Source organism: Mobula hypostoma, chromosome 11, assembly GCF_963921235.1.
Source record: "Mobula hypostoma chromosome 11, sMobHyp1.1, whole genome shotgun sequence".
Taxonomy (NCBI): Eukaryota; Metazoa; Chordata; class Chondrichthyes; order Myliobatiformes; family Myliobatidae; genus Mobula; species Mobula hypostoma.
The window spans coordinates 30,959,255-30,979,235 of record NC_086107.1 but is presented as its reverse complement, the minus strand read 5'-3'; the positions used below and the strand labels follow the sequence as shown (position 1 = coordinate 30,979,235).

General features: G+C 39.1%; 1 protein-coding gene across 3 annotated transcripts in view; it reads right to left on the bottom strand.

The window, feature by feature from the left end:
• Positions 1-19,981, bottom strand: part of lrrc4ca (leucine rich repeat containing 4C, genome duplicate a) — a 504,766-nt gene that overhangs the window by 349,244 nt on the left and 135,541 nt on the right. For 2 of the 3 annotated variants that reach the window (XM_063061795.1, XM_063061794.1), the window contains exon 3: positions 13,671-13,732. The gene's annotated coding sequence lies outside the window, so the exon portion shown is untranslated. Of the gene's footprint in view, positions 1-4,977; positions 5,139-13,670; positions 13,733-19,981 lie in introns of all 3 variants that reach the window. The other variant, XM_063061796.1, reaches the window with a different exon arrangement.

Below are 19,981 nucleotides of genomic sequence, written 5' to 3'. Positions count from 1 at the left end.
CCATCATTTTTCACACAACCTCAATCCATCAGTCATCTTGGCCTCTTGTTTCATCACTCCCACTCTCTTCTTTATACTGGCCATCTGCCTTCTCTGCTCTAATGCTGGGTTTTAACACTGGAACATCAATTCTTGTTTTCTCCTGACTAATATTAAGCTTGACCACCTTAGTTCTGCCAGCAGATTGTTTGTTACTCCAGATTTCAGCATCTCTAGTCTCTCATGTCTTTGAATAATTTCCCTCCTCTGACATTTGATGCCTTCCTGCCAAGTCTCAATATTAACCTGTTCTCTTTCTGGGAGGAGAGCAACTGAAGGATTTTAAGTTAAGACTTAACCCTGCGATGTCAGTGCCCAATTTCAACCTAAGATGTCAGCAGAGATTAGCTCTGACAATAAAACAATGTAAATCAAATTTCTGCTTACTGTCTCATGTTTTTGCATTTCCTTTCCGACACTTTTGCTTCTTTCTACCTCATGAAAATGAGTAAGAGTCCAAGCCAGTGTACAAGTATACATGAATAACTTATGAATTTCTATGAGACCAGAAGATATATGAGCAGAATAAATTCGGCCCATCGAGTCTGCTCTGCCATTCCACCATGGCTGATTTATCATCTCTCTCTACTTCATTCTCCTGCCTTCGCCCGGTAATTTTTTCTAACCAAGAACCTATCGACCTCTGCCTTAAATATGCTTGTGACCCAGTCACCACAGCTGTCCACGGCAATGAATACCATTGACTTACCACCCTCCAGCTAAAGAAATTCCTTCTCAGCTTTGTTCTAAAAGGATATCCCTCTATTCTGAGGCTATTCCCTCTGGTTCTAGACTCACCCTCAAAAGGAAACATCTTCTCCACATCCAGTCAATCTAGGCTTTTCAGTATTCAATAGGTTTGAATGAGATCAATCAAATGCACTTCATATGTTAACTCTTCCATTCCCAGAATCATTCTTGCAAACCTTCTCTGGACCCTCCCAACACCAGCACAGCTTTTTTTATATAAGGGGCCCAAAACTGCTCACAATACTTCAAGTGCAGTCTGACTATTACCTTATTAAGCCTTAGCATCAGATCCTTTCTCTCATATTCTAATCCTCTCGAGACGAATGCTAACGTTGCATTTGCCTTCCTTACTACTGACTCAAACTACAAGTTAACCTTTTGGGTATCCTACACAAGGACTCCTAGTTCACATTGCAGCTCTGACTTTTGAATTTTCTCTCCACTTAGAAAATAGACTACGTCTTTATTTCTTCTACCAAAATGCACAACCAAACACTTCCCTACACTATATTTCATCTGCAATTTCTTTGCCCATTCTCCCAATCTGTCCATGTTCTTCTTCAGACTCTCTGTCTCAAGAGTACCTGCCTTGTAACCTTGGTCACAAAGCCACCAATTTCTGTCATCCAAGTCATTGACATATAATGTGAAAAGAAGCGGCCTGAGTAATAAACCCTTCAGAACACCACTTGTCACCAGTCGGCAACTAACTAGAATCGGCCCCCTTTATTCTGACACCTTGCCTCCTGCCAGTCATCTCATCTTCTATCCGTGCTGGTATCTTTCTTGTAATATCATGGATGACTTTGGTGTGTCTTATTATGGACGTTCAAGTACCCTGAAACATCATCCTTCATAATATATGCCAACATTTTCCCCACCATTGAAATGAGACTAACTGGTCTATAATTTCCTTTCTCCTGCCTCCTTCCCTTCTTAAAGAGTGGCATGATATTTGCAATTTTGCAGTCCTTTGGAACTATACCAGTATCTAGCGATTCTTAAAAGATCATTACTTATACCTCCATATTCTCTTCAGCTATCTCCTTCAACATCCTGAGGTGTAGTCCATTTGGTCCTAAGCACCTTCTCTTCAGTAACAGCATCTAAAATCACCTCTGCACCCTGACACTCTCAAATAGCTAACATACTGCTAGTGTCGTCCACAATGAAGATTGATGCAAAATACTTATGAAGTTCATCTATCATTTCTTTGTCCCACAATACTACCTCTCCAGCATCACTTCCCAGTGGTCCAATATCCACTCACTCCTCTCTTTTATTATCTATATATATCAGAAAAACTTTTGGAATCACCTTTGATATTTTTGGCTAACGTATCTTCATATTTCATCTTTTCTCTCCTTATGGTTTTTAGTTGCCTTCTGTTGTTTTTTAAAAGTTTCCCAATTCTCAAACTTCTCATTAATTTGTACTATATTATATGCCCTCTCTTTTCCTCTTGTGCTCTTGTTGACTTCCCTTGTTAGCCAAGGTTGCCTCATTCTCCCTTTAGGATACTTCTTCATCTTTGAAATATATCTATCCAGTGCCGTCCGAATTGCCACCAGAAGCTCCAGCCATGGCTGCTCTGCCATCATCCCTGCTAATGTTCCCTTCCAATTAATTTTTGCCACCTCCTTTCTCATGCCTCTGTAATTCTCTTCACTCCACTGTAATTCTGATACATCTGTCTTTATTTTCTCCCTCTCAAACTGCAGAGTGAATTCTGTCATATTATGATCACTGCTTCCCAAGACTTCCGTTACCTTAAGTGCCCTAATCAAATCTGGTTCATTTCACAACACCCTATCCAGAATTTCCATTTCGCTTGGGGTCAACCACAAGCTGCTCTAAAAAAATCTATTAGGCATTCTACAAATTCCCTCTCATGGGATCCAGCACAAATCTGATTTTCCCAATCTACCTGCTTATTGAATTCCCCCATGACTATTGTAACATTGCCCTGATTACGTGCCTTTTCTATTTCTCATTGAAATTTATACCCCATGTCCTGTCTAGTATTTGGGGACCTGTATATAACTCCCATCAGGGTCTTTCTACGCTTGCAGTTTCTTATCCACACAGATTCTACATCTTCCAATCCTATATCACCTCTTTCCAAGGATTTGATTTCATTTTTTTTTTACCAACAAAGCAATTCCAGCCCCTCTGCCTCCTTGGCTTTCCTTTTCATACAATATGCATCCTTGGATATTAAGCTCCCAACTATGCTCTTCATTCAAGCATATCTCAGTGATGCCCATAGCGTCATACCTGCCAATCTCTAACTGCGCTACAAGATCATCTACCTTATTCCATATACTGCATGCATTCAAATAAAACACCTTCAGTCCTCTATTCATCACCCTTTTCAATTTTGCTCCCATGTTACACTTCATCTCATCCGACTGACTGGAATTTTAACCCTATCATCTGTCTTTCCATCCTCACAGTCGCACACCGCATTGACTTATATACGAACCGCCCCATCCCATCCTCGGTCCTATCACTCCGCCTCCTATTCCCATGCCAACTTTGTTTAAAGATAATTTAACTTAGTTTTCTAAACGGGAACAAATCTAGTTGGCTTTGAATATTAAAAATTGAAATGAAATAATAGTTGGATTCAGATTTATTTTTCACATGTACATCGAAAAATGCAGTGAGATGCATCATTCACATTAAAATCAACACAACCTGAGACTGTGCTGCTATACATTCCGGCACCACAATGCTTAGAACAGCGGTCCCCAACCATCGGGCCACGGACCGGTACCGGGCTACAAAGCATGTGCTACTGGACCGCGAGGAAACAATATGAGTCAGCTGCACCTTTCCTCATTCCCTGTCACGCACTGTTGAAATTGAACATAGGGTTGCCAACTGTCCTGTATTTGCCAGGAAATCCCACATATTGGGCTAAATTGGTTTGTCCCATATGGGACTGCCCATGTCCCGTATATCCCCCGTTAAGGTATAGCGTTCCTATGAAACCTTTCGTGCCGAAATGGCATAAAGCAAAGAAGCAATTACCATTAATTTTTATGGGAAAATTTTTTGAGCGTTCCCAGACCCAAAAAAAACCTACCAAATTATACCACATAACACATAAAACCTAAAATAACACTAACATATAGTAAAAGCAGGAATGATATGATAAATACACAGCCTATATAAAGTACAAATAATGTATGTACAGTGTAGTTGGGAAGATTAAGCCAAAACCAATTTATGGAAAAAATATCGGCACATATACACGCATGCGCGCACAGGTGCCCGCACAATGCTTCATGGTCATGGTAGTCTTTCTCGTGGTAGACACAAGTGTCCTGTATTTAACTGCTACTTTTGTCCCTTATTTGGGAGTGAGAAAGTTGGCAACCCTAACTGTGAAAGACATGTTGAAGTGAGTTTAACCCTAACTGAACACCCACCCCCGCCCCCATCGGCCGTTCCACAAGAATATTGTCAATATTAAACTGGTCCACGGTGCAAAAAAGGTTGGGGACCCCTGGCTTAGAAGAAAAACACCGAACACAGCAAGGAACTGAACAAGAAAAATAGCAAAACAGCTCCTTTTCCTCCTTCCCTCCCAGCCCCTCACACATGGACAGGCCTCAAGAATCCAGTCTCCAGACTTCAATCACATCAGGCTCCAATGTCCAGAATTCTGATCGACCTTTGGGTTTTGATGTTCAATATCAGGTGTCCTAAGGCCCAATGACCACATCGCTGAACTTTGAGCAGGAAGTGGAGAGCTGACCTCTAACTCCCCCACACCTGTGTCCCTAAACCCTAAACTGATCCCTAACTCACTGCTCAGTCCCTAAAGCTGTCCCTATGTACTTAAAAATAACTGAGCTACAATCTTGACAGAGACCACAGCTCACTGCCATCTTGACTTTTAAGATTACTCTTTGTGAAAACTGAGTCTGCCCTTTGTTTTTGTCAGCTTAATACCTCTTCTGTAGTCAAGATTTAAAAAAGAAACATCATAGAACCATCTTTCTATCATGCACATACACAGGCCTTGATCATCTTTATATCATGTGGACAGACAATCAATGACTAAGATGGACATCCTGTCAGATTGGAGGAGGCAATATGCCTGAGTTCAGGGCCCAGAACCACAAACATGCAACTCCTTTTACCATTTGCACACATATGAATTCCACTCCAAATCACCTTGGCATCTGATTGTATTTTGTTCCATGCACGTCCACCCACTGGTATCCAAGGATTTAGTTGCTGTATGTTTCAAACAGGGCTGCAAATTGGTAACACCATGTAATGTATCTCTAGGCATGGAATACCATCTTCACTCTGTAACCATGAATGTCTTCATACTGTGAACCGATTGGACAGGAGAATCATGTGGTGTGCCTGCTGTGCAGGAAAATACTTGGCACATTCAGTTTTCTCTGACATCTGTAAATCTCAACAGATAAATACATTAAATATACTACTATGTAAACAAATCTTGACTCCTTTGGAAATATTATGACATGTTCCAATCAATCAGAGAAAATATTGCAAATTTTCGATGAGAGTTTTCTTTAAAACTTTGAAGATTTTAAAGAAACATTTAAGGGCAGTGGTGACTTATATGGCACAATTTAGGTGATTACATATTACCAAAATGGAGTTTTCATGGCACTTACCTGTGATCACACATGGAATTCACAGCAAACTAAAAAGACAAGGGACAACTGAGGCGAATCACCAATGAATCATCCCAAGTGCCAAGTTTAAGTCTATGTCTAATAAACTTTAACTAAAAAACATCTAAAAAGCATCTAAAACTTTGAAAAATTTCTAAAGATGTGTGGTGGAGAGTATACTGACTGGTTGCATCACAACTTGGTATGGAAACACCAAAGCCTTTGAACTGAAAATCCAACAAAGAGTAATGCATTCAGCCCAGTCCATCACAGGTAATACCCTCCTCACCACTGAGTATGTTTACAAGAAATGTTGCAGGAAAGCAGAATTCATATTATTGTTGATATACTAACTTTACTTATCTATAGTATTCTGGTATTAGTATACAGAAGTAAGAACTAAATATTTAAAACTATATATTTGATTAGATCTTTTGATCTAATGATTGATCAATTTTTGTTGCAAATTGCAACTTTAATCAGAAAAAAAGTGAAACTTAGATGAAGAAGCGTTGATGACAAAACATAATCAGACCAGAATGTGAATATTAATCATCATTTCTCTTTTCTAATCCTGCTATAAAACATACTGTAGTCTGGTAGGAGCAAGATCAATATTTTATAAACAAGAAAGCCAAAATAGAACTGACTGGAATTAATATGTTTAACCATGTTTGATGGGGTTCAATATTGTTTGCAAAGTAAGCAAAAAAAAAACAAATGATTTTTTGGGAGGCAGTGAATGAACGTTGATTTCATTTAGAAGTAACAGCATTTTTACTACTTCTGCAGCAACTGGTCATGCAAAATACCAAAATAAACCTGACTCTAAGGTTATTTGCTTCATGTTTCCACCTGTGATCTAAAGCAACAGCAAATGACAACGATGTCCTCATCAGGTTGATGATTTCTTCAATTCATTTTGTCATCAAACAAGAATACATTATGAAGTTGGAGCCTTTCCTTTGACAGGAGTTTTGTCTCAATTATTTCAGAAATCACACTTGTGTATTTTTAGTGCAGTGTCCTAGATGTGCCACACAGAGAATCTGAGATGAACAGGTATGTACCATCATGGTGAAAACTAGAACCTTAGCATGGTGTATATGTCCAAACATAATCTTGCTCCAAGCTGTTCTCAGATCTGGCATAACAAGACACATTTCTGAATAGAGGAGATAATTCAAAAATATTCAGCACTAATGAAAACCTATGGTTCTACTTTCAGTTATCACAGGGATATTACTGGCAAAATCTGATTCAGATTAACCCTGCAAATATTTGCATGGAGTTTCAGAGCTGCAGAACCTTAGTTTTTGCATTCCATCTTGGAAAAGGTGAGCTCCTTGACAAGAATAGGTTTTACCTAGAAGGATACTGCCCATAGCTGCATTACTTAAAGATAATGAACAACAGACTTGGGCAGTAAATATTTAAAAAGGATGGCCACTTTCCTTTAAGATAGGATATTGTTTACCAAGATCTGCTGTTGACACCATTAATATTCAGCCTGGCACTCTGTACCTTCCTGGATAAGACATCAACCTCACCTCAATTTGCGTAAAGAACTTCAGGATACTCTGTCTATACCACCGAATCTAATCCACACTATCTCCTACTTCCCCCATCCCATCATTTTTCTTCCTGCTGCCAATGGTCCTCGCACTGATAACCTCATGTTTGTCTCTGGACCTTGATCTACTTCCAAATTCTTCCCTGAACTACTCCTTGGCCTCCTCCATTCTATCACCAATATCCTAACAGGTCAATCCAAACTTATTGGCAATGCAGTCTATCTTATCATTTACATCTGAATTTCTGTCCTTACAGACTGATTTCCTATATTAACATCACTTTTCCTCTGATCATCAAATTTACTGCCTCATACTTATATGAGTTTTGATTTTATTTTTGGTCAGGATTTGATGTGTCCTTTAAAGGAAAACATCTATTACATCTATTCTTCGATTAAACTGCAAAATATATTTGTTGATAACTATTTTTGTGTGTTTGGGGTTTATGTCTTATCCACCAATGATATGTGAAATTAATCAACTTATGTTTTTATTATTAAACATGAAAAAATAATCCTCACTTGTTGCTCCTGCCTTCTGAAGCAATTCTAAAAAGGTTCACTTTCCTATGCAATTTGGACTACAGGGAATGGTTGCATTTATTTGATAGCAGCAACCTTGAATATTTATTCGACGTTACATCCTTTCATATAAAAAACCTTAATGTGTTTATCTATATTTCCCCTTCAGTAAGACGTATGATGCTCAATCTCTGACTAAGTAACTAAGTTAAGTCGACAAGCAGTTACATAAGACAGCAGGTCAGGACAAATGTGTCATGAAAGATCTGTGTTGGTAATGTTGGAGCTGACAGGCTTTCCTATATTGTATAATTGTTCATTTTTTAAAAAATTATGACCAATAATTCTCACACAGAGCAGCTGAAAACCTTCTGAAAACTGCAAGATAAATTACTCATACATCTCAATGAAGACCATGTAAATTCCTTCTTTAACAACAATGTAATAAGCTCTTCGGGCCTGCATAGGGGGTTGTAGAGTGTTGTTAACTGAAGTTTAATTGGTTAATTGTTGTTTAATGACAGTCAATAGTTGTTTAGATCAGGGGTCCACAACCTTTTTTGCGCCGCGGACCAGTTTAATATTGACAATATTCTTGTGGACCGGCCGACCGGGGTTGGGGGGGGGAGGGGTTCCACGGACACGAGTAGCAGTCAAATACGTTGTGTTTACCTCGAGAAAGACTACCATGACCATGAAGCCTTGCATGGGCACCGATGTGCGCATGCGCTAAGTGCGCATGTGTGTATGTGCCGATTTTTTCCTACAAATCGTTTTTGGCGATTCTGTTCAGTGAAACTACACTGTAATACATTATTTCTACTTAATATATAGGCTGTGTATTTATCATATCATTCCTGCTTTTACTATATGTTAATATGTTATTTTAGGTTTTATGTGTTATTTGGTATGATTTGGTAGGTTATTTTTTGGGTCTGGGAACCCTCAAAAATTTTCCCATAAAAATTAATGGTAATTGCTTTTTTGCTTTACGCCATTTTGGCACGAAAGGTTTCATAGGAACGCTCTATCTTAGCGGGAGAAATACGGGACAAGGGTGGTCCCATATGGGACAAACCAATTTAGCCCAATATATTTGATGTCCTGGCTAATATGGGACAGTTGGCAACCCTGGGGTGGGGGGGTGTTAATCACAACTTGAATATAGGTGACAAGTCAACTATAAGTCACTTATAAGTGGCTAATACACTCAATTTCATTTCTAAAAGGGTTTATCTAACAAATTTAATATTAAGCACACAGCACATATTTTCCTCACATGAATATGGTGATAAGTCAATTATAAGTTACTTATAAGCCAATAGCATCATAACATTTTAAGTAACATTTGGATATTAAACACACAGCACATATTTTCTCCATATGAACATATAAAATCATTGCAACACACCAATATTACTGAATCAGTGGGAGCCCTGGGCTTGTTTCCCTGCAATAAGACGGTCCCATCGAGGGGTGATGGGAGACTGCGATATTCGAACGGGGTTCCTTATGTCCAGTCTATTCCACAATTTAGTTTTCATTGCATTCATTGCAGAAAAGCCCGCTGTACAGAGATATGATGGTGGAAATGGAAGCAATGTTTTCAGTGCTTTTGTGGCTATCTGAGGATGTTCAGCCTTGACTTTAATCCAGAATGCCGGCATAGATGTTACGTCAAACATACTTTTCAGCCCGCCATGTTGATTTTCTTCCCGTGCTGACATGGATGACGCGTGCGTTCAACTTCAGCAGTGGGCGGGACAGGGAATGAGGAATGGTGCAGCTGACTCATATCGCCAAATCATATCGTTTCCTCGCGGCCAATTAGCACATTCTTTGCAGCCTGGTGGTTGGGGACTGCTGGTTTAGATTTCCTTATGTTTTTCTCGAGCAACTCATTCTTTCTAATGTAGTCTCATGGTGCTTTTTGTTTAAATTTTAAATTTTATTTTGATTGGCTGGGGATTCCGTGTTACTTGTATTATTTAAGTAGATGTCTGATTAGTTAATTGCGGGGTCCTAGTTTTGAGAATGTTATGTCCGGCAGTGTTGCTTGGTTCAGCCACCAATGTTCTTTTGGAATTCAGATCACTGTCTCTACATTGGACTCTGTCTTTCCTCCACAATTGGGTTTCAACATTAACAGTGCACGGCATGACAAATAGGCCTCAATTTGACTTGAGACAACCATATTTTTCAGAACCCTCAATATGTGGGAAGGGCTGATAGTCAGTGTTATGAATTAATATTTCCACACAAAGTAACTGGGTTATCGTGTTAACAAAGGTATATGAATTAAGTTGGAATTAGAACATTTTGGAAAGGCGTAAAATGACAGGCCTTATCAGCTACAAATATAAATGATTTGCCCAGGCAGACAACAAACACAGAATTAAATAGATTACTTCAGGAAAAATTGTTTTAAAATTGCAGATTTCACAGGACGCAGCCTATCAGCTCTCACAGACAGTGGGATAAGCTCACTGCAAACTTGGCATTATAATAGTTTGCCTGGGGAAAAATTAAAATGTAAAGTTAATTACACTTAGTGCTGTGGCACAGCAATTCTACAATAAACTATGAAAGGGTAAGTAATATCACACATTTGCATTGATTATTCTTTGCATAATTTATAGAAAAATTCCTACGAGGTACGAATCAGAATCAAATCATACCCAAGAGAACTATACAGCTCCCCTGTGGTGGAACATGATTTAAGGTGATTGATATTTAATAGTTCATTGGTGAGCTCAGCATTAGATAGGAAAAAAAAAGATAACAGTTTGCTAAAATTCAATTACATTGTTGAGAAAGGTGGAATTTGCTTTGCTGTGCTAAGACAAAACAAACTTAAGCAGCTGTTTTGGTGAGGTCTGTGTGACCCTGTGGCTATTTTCAGTGAACTGTATGATTTGTATTGAGCCTTCAAGAAAATGTGCAGGGCCACTTGCAGAATATTAATGCTATGTGAGGAAATCACACTATCATCTCACATCTGACTTAGTAACTACAATCATAGACCCACTGTGAGTTGTACATTTCATATCTACACTGAAAGACACAATTAACTTGTTTTTCACTTGTTAATTCAGAATTACAGTGCCTATGGGCCTATTGATTTTTTTGGGGGTTTGAAACAGTGCTGTTTTCTAGAATAATATTCTCAGTGACTTTCCATTAGGCTGGCATATTACAGAAGTAACTAAGCATGCACACAAGTTGATAACTGTTCATACACAACATTGCAGCAGGCATGGAAATGCAAAATTTACCCAGAAACCCCACAGGTCAGGCAGAATCTGTGGAGTTAACCTAGAGATCAATGACCTATTATCAGAACAGGCAAAAGTAGCAATGTAACAAACTTAAGATACAGTGAAAAAGAAGGGACAGAGGAAAAAGTGGAGCATCTGTTATAAGGTGGAAAGCAGGTGGTAATATATGATAAAAAGGGATGATGTGAGGACGGTAACAGGATGGGAATAAACAAATGAAAGTTCCTGAGAATTGTAAAGGAGAGGCCAGGATCATTACCTTAAATCAGAACTAAAGTTTGAATTCAGAAGGCTCTAAAATGCCTCATTTAAAGATAAGGCGATGGTCATCTTGTTTACCCTCAGGTTACTTAAAGTGATTGGTTACTAGAAGCTTAGGATCATGCTTGTGAATGGTAATGAGGTGAAATTATTATAATCAGCAAGCAGCAGGTGCTTTGACTGCCGGCTGTGCCAGTTTTAATGGGTGTTTGTTAATTACAAATTGTGATCTTTATTCTTAAGGACTATTTATTTCAGCATCATATGGGTTTACAAAAAGTAAACTGAAAGAATTTAAACACATTGAGCTCAACACCCAACTATTTTATCGATCATGAGTCTATCCAATTTTATGTATAACATTTGTGGAAGAAAAATATCAAAGAGAAAATAGAGCAAACAATCATCTACTTTGATTTCATGGACCTTTAAATATGGAGAGAAACTGTTTAAATCCTCGCCTTTTGTATTTCCTCTTTCTTAGACCGGCTTCTTTCACCAGTGAAGGGGGAGTGTGGCAATGAAATAAGTAGCACGGTGTACTACAACAACGGTCACACAACCCTACGCCCGGACATTGTACTGTGGTCAACTGAAGACAGGAAAATAATTCTGGTTGAGCTGACTGTGCTGTGGGAGGAGGGATGGGAAGAGGCCCACGAGAGAAAGGCCTTGAAGTACCAGCCCTTAGTGCAGGAATGCAAAGACAAGGGATGGCAGGCATGGTTGTTCCCTGTGGAGATCGGCTGCAAGAGGTTTCCCAGCCGAACCAGCATGGCGGTTGTTGTCAGATCTGGGCCTGGACGAAAGGAGCAAAAAACAAGCAGCTCAGAAGATGGGGGAAGAGGCAGAACGAGCCTCTTGTTGGATTTAGAGTAGACGAGAGGAGGGAAGCTGGAAGCCAGGAACAGATGGGCAGTGATTTGGTCACCACTGCCAGCCCCCCAACTGGAGAGTGTCGTGGTTAAGGGTCGAAACACTCTGGGAAGGTTGGGAACCACCTGATGACATCTGCTCAAGGCTGAAGGCTATAGTTACCTTAGAAGGTATCTGGAGAATACACCCTAACAGGTGTATGTAACAAGCACTTTGTATGTCCCAAAGTCATCAAATGAGCCATAGGAATGTATCTCTTTTTGCCTAAAATTAATGCAGTCTGGAGTAACGGCAGTTAGAATTACATGATGCATGTATTTATTGAGAACTATTTTCAATAACAATTAAATAAAGTGCCAACCTTGGCTCTGTGATAGCACTATACTGATGAGAATATGATGAGTTTAAGAGCCCATGCAGTGTTGGAGTGTTATTATTGGAACTGCTGCCTTTTACATGAACAGGTAAACTGGCATCTAATCTGCCCTCTTGAATAGATATACAAGACCAAAATGGTATTATTTAGAAGCCAACACATTACACAAGCTAATATTTATTCCTGTGACGTTGTAATTAGAAGATCTAGCTATTTAACTCCTTGACAGATGAAGGATGTTGTTGCATTTCTCTCTGCCATTACATTTGAAAAATAATTTTGTTAACAGTTTTGTACTTCAGTATGTTCTAAAATGAGGATAGTATTTAACTTTTTTTCTCTTTATGAAAACTTTCCATAATTCTTCTATAAAGTGTAGATTATGTAATCTGTTCAAAAACCCAAGTGGGCAGGAAACAGATGTTTCTTATCTAGAGACCTCTATAACTTGTTCTGAATATTAGGTGGCATTATGAGTTCCATTTTGCAAATAAGCAACAGGGAACACATAATCTATCTGCCTAATGTTGGCAAGCATTTTCAGAAACTAGGTGACTCCAATAAAACTTAATTTGATGCCAAGAAGCACATATTTCCATCTAAGTGACTGTCCCTAGCCACTCATGTTGGCTCTACATCTGTATTCATGACCGGAGCAATTGAGATGAATTGGCAGAGGGTAGACACTGTGGAATAATTTGTTCTTTGCTGAAATTTACATGTTTTAAATTGCACAAAATCCAAGCATTGAGAGGAAGACCCGGAATGGCCGCTTCAATGATTTCAGAGTTAATACTGTATGAGTTTCAGTCTCATTTCATATACGGATACAGTCCTTTATTCTTCTCCCTCTGTGCCTCCATATCATTTTGCCACTTTGCAGTTATTGGAAGAATTCAGAGCAGAGAGTCTAAATGGCAAAACCTTTATGGTTGTTTTGTGAATTATTCTGTGCCCTTCTATTTGCTGATACATTTACATGATACGCTGCCAGAATGCGAATTGGAAATAAGCAAGCAGCTCATGGATATTTTATAAGATATTCTCTGCACAACAGGTTCTGCTCAGATCACTGTGAGCAAGAGTGCAGATGCAGAGTAACACAACTTTTATTGCAGGTTATAGAAGGGAACGAATGCAACAGAACAACAAAAAGTGTTCTAAGTAGTGCCAAAGGGACAAAGGATACTCTGTTAACCAGTAATTGTGATTAAAACAACTAGGAAACACACACCACACCACGCAAAACTAAATATGGCTTCTTCTCTTACAAATTGCAATATATTCACAATGATGAATATCAGAACCATACGACAGCAGGATTCACTCACTGTGTTCAACTTGCATTCAACAGACATATTATGCAGGCTGTGAAATCTGGATGGATGATAATCTGCAGAGAAAATCAAAATAGACATGAATAAATAAAAACACAAGAATTCCACAGATGCTGGAAATCTAGAGTAATACTCACAGAGTGCTGGAGGAGCTCAGGGAGTCAGGCAGCATTGATGGAGAGGAATAAGCAATTAACTTTTCAGGCCGACACTCTTCATCAGGAGTTCATTATTCCTCTCCATAGATGCTGCTTGATCTAGTGAATAAACAGAGATATTCAAACTTTTTTGGAGTATTCTGTGCAGTTTCGGTCACCTACCTACAGGAAAGATGTAAATAAGGTTGAAAGACTACAGAGAAAATTTACAAGGATTTTGCTGGGTCTGGAGGACTTGAATTAAAAGGAAAGATTGACTAGGTTAGGACTTTATTCCTTAGAGCATAGAAGATTGAGAGGAGATTTGATAGAGGTATATAAAATTATAAGTGGTATAGATAGGGTAAGTGCAAGCAGGTTGATCCACTGAGATTGCCGGGGACAACATATAGACATTATGGGTTAAGGGTGAAAGGTGAGAAGTTTAAGGGGAACATGAGGGGAAAAATTTTTATTCAAACAGTCACAAGAGTGTGGAATGAGCTACCAGCGCAAATGGTGCATGCAAACTTGATTTCAATGTTTAAGCCAAGTTTTGATAGGTACATGGTTGATGGTCATGGTACAGGTTGGTGGGAGTAGGCTGATTAAATGGTTTCAGCATGGACTAGATGGGCTGAAGGGCCTGTTTCTGTGCTGTACTTTTCTGTGACTCGATGGCTTTAACTTCTCTTCTTGCTAATACATTACAATAATGCAATTCACTGAGTATGCTTCATTTCCCACCTGTCAAAATACAAACGTGCACTCTAATATTAATATTTTATATCCAATTGTTATGAGCATCAACTCCATCTGATGAAAAAGGACTGCACATTGCAGTCAAAAGGTTATAGGTAAAATGTAATAATGCCTTATATTGCCCAAACAAATTAATGGTCAGAATCATGATTTATAAATTGATGGAGCACTTATATTTGTAAGAAGTGTAGAAGTTAAGTTATTGCATAGCAGCCAGGAGGCCTGAATTGAAATGTACAGTATCCACAATGGTCAGGGTATTTAAATTTGGTGAATTAAATAAACAGACAATAAGCAATAGCATTGATAATGATGGCCACAAATCTACAGCACTGTTTTAACATCTTATCTGCTCTCTTGAAAGAAGAAAATATTTCTCCTTCACATAGGCTGGCAAAAAATCCAGGACTGACAATGGGTCTCAGTCTGCAATATTGACTTTTCATTCTTTTCAGTAGATGCTGCCTGGCCTGCTGAGTTCCTCTAGCATTTTTTGTGTGTTGCTTGGATTTACAACATCTGCAGATTTTCTCTTGTTGTTGAATAGAATAAGATGGGATGAGCTCAAGAAATTCAACATATGAATCTGAAGAATGTTAGAAATTATAGAAATATTTGGCCAGTCAGGCAGCGTTTACACAGTATGATGCTCCCTCAAATGGCCATCGTCCCATGGCACCATGTCAAAAGAGGGAAGCAGAACCCTATAGTTCTGGTCTATGCATGAAAATTAGCTTGTTACTGCACAGATAAGAATTTAGGCACTAAATGTTTGGATATGTTTGTGTGATTTACCAGTAATGCACACCTGCCTGCTTTTTGAACAGGAATAAGAAAAATAAGAAATAGATGTGTAAACTTCCAACTAACCAAGGTCCACATGCTCCTACAACTCTACAGTTAATAGTTGACATCTCCCACGTCTCCTGTATATTCCAAATGCATTAGGCACTGGTCTGGATCATTCATCACCCTGAGATTCTGCTCACCTGCAGCTGGGCCCCTGTTATTTTTCCCCAGCATTGTCCTAGACACCATCACTTACTGGCAACCAAGTCAATGACATGGAAGGGGCTAGTTATGTTAATAAGCATTTTTGGGATTCACTTACATTAAAAGGAACACAGGAACTACTAAGTAGTCAAAATAATGCTTATAAACTTAGCTCCATTTGTTTAAAAAAAAGATTGCACACAAAAGTACTTACAGATATCTAAGCATTCTAAATTAAATCAAATAAAATGATCAATCTATCTTTCTTCCTACAGCTGACTTCTCTCAGTCATTTTAATGGTCTCCTTGGATATTCAGCAGGCATGGGCTCAGTGGGCAGATTTCCTGGCTTATGAAATCTCTGAGCTTGTCCCAGCCTAACAGCTGGGAAATCTGCAGCACTTTGTTGCCTTGTCTTGCTGATCTTCGGGGATAGCCTGGGTATATAGCCAGTGGCCACTTTATTAGATACATAAGTACACCTACTTGTTGATGCAAATATCTAATCAGCCAATCATGTAGGAGCAACCCCATGCATAAAAGCCTGCAGCCGTGGTCAAGAGGTTCAGTTGTTGTTCAGACCAAACATCAGAATATGGATAAAAATTGATGTAAGTGATTTTGACCATGGAATAATTATTGATACTAAACAGGATGGTTTGAGTATCTCAGAAACTGCTGAGCTCCTGGGATTTTCATGTAAAACAGCCTGATGTGTTTACAGAGAATGGTGTGAAAAACAAAAAAAAAACTTCCAATGAGCAGCAGTTCTCTAGACAAAAACACATTGTTAGGATAGAGGTCAGAGGAGAATGGACAGAATGGTTCAAGCTGACAGGAAGGAGACAGTAACTCAAATAACCATGCAGGGACTACCCAAGAAAGTAGCCACTGAGTGTACATTATGAGATAGAACTTCCAGTAGAATATAGTGTTTTTCTCCTCCCACCTCCCACAGGAAATTGATCACATCCAGGCAAAGCAGGGTAAGATATAAAATAATTTCAACCACAACTCTTGTCTGACATAAACTGATAACCTAATCCTTTGCTGTGGTATAAGGAATATTGTGCTGCAAGCTCCCTTTGCCCAGGGCATTGACTGTGCCTCCACATCATATTAATCAACATGTCAGGCTTCCACTAATTGCTGTACAGTTATATCCATTTCAGCCTTAAGTTAAACAATAACTTGATGTTTGACAAAAGCTTATCAAATTGAAATTGCTTCTCTTACAACAGAACTTTCCAGAACTTCTGAGCATGTCCAGCTGTTTTATAACTGCACTGTTGAAAACTAGCACAATCTCAAGTTCAACTTGCAGCTGAATATTCAATGAAACATAATGTAGAAACTCCACCTCCAGGTTTCAAGTAGCATTGAAGTCTTTTTTTCAATTGACAGTTTAAAAAACAGAATAATATTAAACAAAGTTTTGGGATTCAAATCATTGGCATTAAGAAGAAGGAGAGGAGATCTTGTTGAAACATTTAAGGTTCATAGAGGCTAGATGGGATTAATACTGAGGCAATGTTTCCTCTTATGGGAGAGCCTGTATTCAGAAGTTATGGTCTCAGATAAGTGGACAGCCATTTATGACTGAGACAAGGTAAAATTTCTTCTCTCAGACGGTTATGAATCTTTGGAACTCCTTGTCACAGAAAACTATTAGGACAGAATCCTTATGGATATGAAGGCTGAAATAGATTTCTACGAAAGAAGGAAATCAGGAAGAAAGTGAACGGCAGAGTACTCTCTAGGAGATGAATGCCACTCACCAGTTGCCACTTCTCACAGGTTTACTGTCTTATTTTCTCAGATCAATTCTTGTTTTCTAGACATTGAAGTTAAAGCCAATTTTTCATATCAAAATAGTTTCAATGAATCAAAACCTTAGTCTTCATGCAAACCTGTACAAACATCCCATTTCTAATCTAATTTACTTGAAGAGTCTAACAATCAAGCATTGAATTATTTAGATTGTGTTTCTTATAAAATTATAATTTTCCTCCACGGACTTAGGGACAGAGAAGTCAATAAGACTATATGACCATAAGATGTGGGAGCAGAATTAGGCCAATCAACCCATTGAGTCTGCTCTGTAATTCCATCATGTTTGATATTTTATCCTTCTCAAACCATCCTCTTGCCTTCTCTCCATAACCTTTGACGCCCTGACTAGTCAGGAACCTATCAACCTGCACTTTAAATATACTCAATGACTTGGCCTCCAGAGTTGCTTGTGGCATTAAATTCCACAGATTTACCACCCTCTAGCCAAAGAAATTCCACCTCATCACTTTTCTAAACAGTCATCCCTCTATTCTGAGGATGTGCCCTCTGGTCCTAGACTCACTTGCTATAGGAAACATAGTCTACACATCCACGCTCTCTAGGTCTTTTAATGTTCGATAGGTTTCAATGGGATCCCCCTCATTCTTCTAAACTCCAGGGAGAACAGGCCGCATGCCATCAAATGTTCCTCATACATTAATTCTCTCATGCCCAGAATCATTCTTATGAACTTCCTCTGGACCCTCTCCAATGCCAGCACATCTTTTCTTCTATAAGGGGCCCAAAACTGTTCACAATTATCCAAGTGTGGTCTGACCAATGCCTTATAAAGCATCAACATTACATCATTGCTCTTATATTCTCATCCTCTTGAAAAGAATGCTAATGTTGTATTTCTCTTTCATACCACCAACTCAACCTTTAGGGAATCCTGCACAAGGGCTCCTAAGTCTCCTTACACATCTGATTTTTGAATTTTCTCCCCATTTAGGAAAGAGTCTACGCCTTTATTCCTTCTACTAAAGTGCATTACGATACCATTTCCTGAAGTATATTCCATCTGCCACTTCTTTACCCATTCTTCCAATCTGTTTAAGTCCTTCTGCAGACTCCCTGTTTCCTTCACACTACCTACCCCTCCATCTATCATTGTATCATCCACAAAGTTGGCCACAAAGCTGTAAAGTCCATCATCCAAATGATTGGCATATAGTGTGAAAAGAACTGGTCTCAATACCAATCCCTGCAGAACATTACTAGTCAATGGCAGCCAACCAGGAAGGGCCCCCTTTATTCCCACTCTTTGCTCCTGCCAGTCAGCCGATCTTCTATCCGTACTAGTATCTTTCCTGTAACACCATGTGCTGTTATCTTGTTAAGCAGCCTCGTGTGTGGCACTTTGTCAAAGGCCTTCTGAAGATCCAAGTAATCAACATCCACTGACCATCATTTGTCTGCCTTGCCTGTTATTTCCTCAAAGACTTTCAACAGATTTGTCAGACAAGACTTCCCTTTAAGAAAACTATGCCTATTTTATCTTGTGCCTCCAAGTACCCAGAAACCTCTTCTTTACTAATGGACTCCAACATCTTCACGTCTATTGTAATTTATATCCTACAACCCAGCCACTGTTCAGAGACCTGTACGTATATAATTTGCATCAGGGTCTCTTTACCTTTGCCTTCTATTCTACATCTTCCAATCTGATCCTATGTGACATCTTTCTAAGGATTTAGAGCCACCCCACCACATCTACCTATCTGCCTCCTTTTTAGATACAATTTATATCCCTGGATGTTAAGCTCCCAACTATGATCATCTTTCAGCCATGACACAATGACATACCTTTCTATCTCTACTGTACAAGATCATCTACCTTATTCTGAATACTGAGTGCAGTCAAATATAACATCTTCAGTCCTTTAGTCATCACCCTTGTAACGTTTGACCCATGTTACATTTTAACTCATTCCAATGACTGTAATTTTCACCTACCATCTGCCCGTTCTTCCTCACAGTCTCACTACACACTGCATTGACATGTATACAAACTGCCCCATCTTCAGCCCTGTCACTTTGGTTCCCATTGCCCAAGCAAATTAATTTAAATATTCCCAAACAGATCTAGCCAACCTGCCCACAAGGATATTGGTCCCCCTTGGGTTTAGGTGTAACCCACCCCTTTTTTTCCATGCCATACCATCCCAAGAACCCTCTCTTTGCACAAGATCCTCAACCACTTATTCATCTATACTCTTATCCTATTCCTGTCCTGACTAGTATGTGGTACCAGGAATAATCTAGAGATTACCACCTTGGAGGTCCTGTTCTACTAGTGTTATTGATGCCAATATGCATCATAACATCTGATCATAAGATTATTCTGCTGCCGTCCTGAGACCTCCTTGACCCCTGCACCTGGGAGGAATCACACCATCTAGGCATTTTTTTTCACATCGACGGAAGCTCCAATCTGTCTCCTTAACTATTGAGCTTCCTATCACCATCACACTACCTGACTTTACCTGACCCTGCTGAGCCTCAGAGCAGATCACGGTGCCAATGGCTTGGCCGCTGCTGCAATATTACAGCTTTGCCAAACATAGCTAAATTTTGATT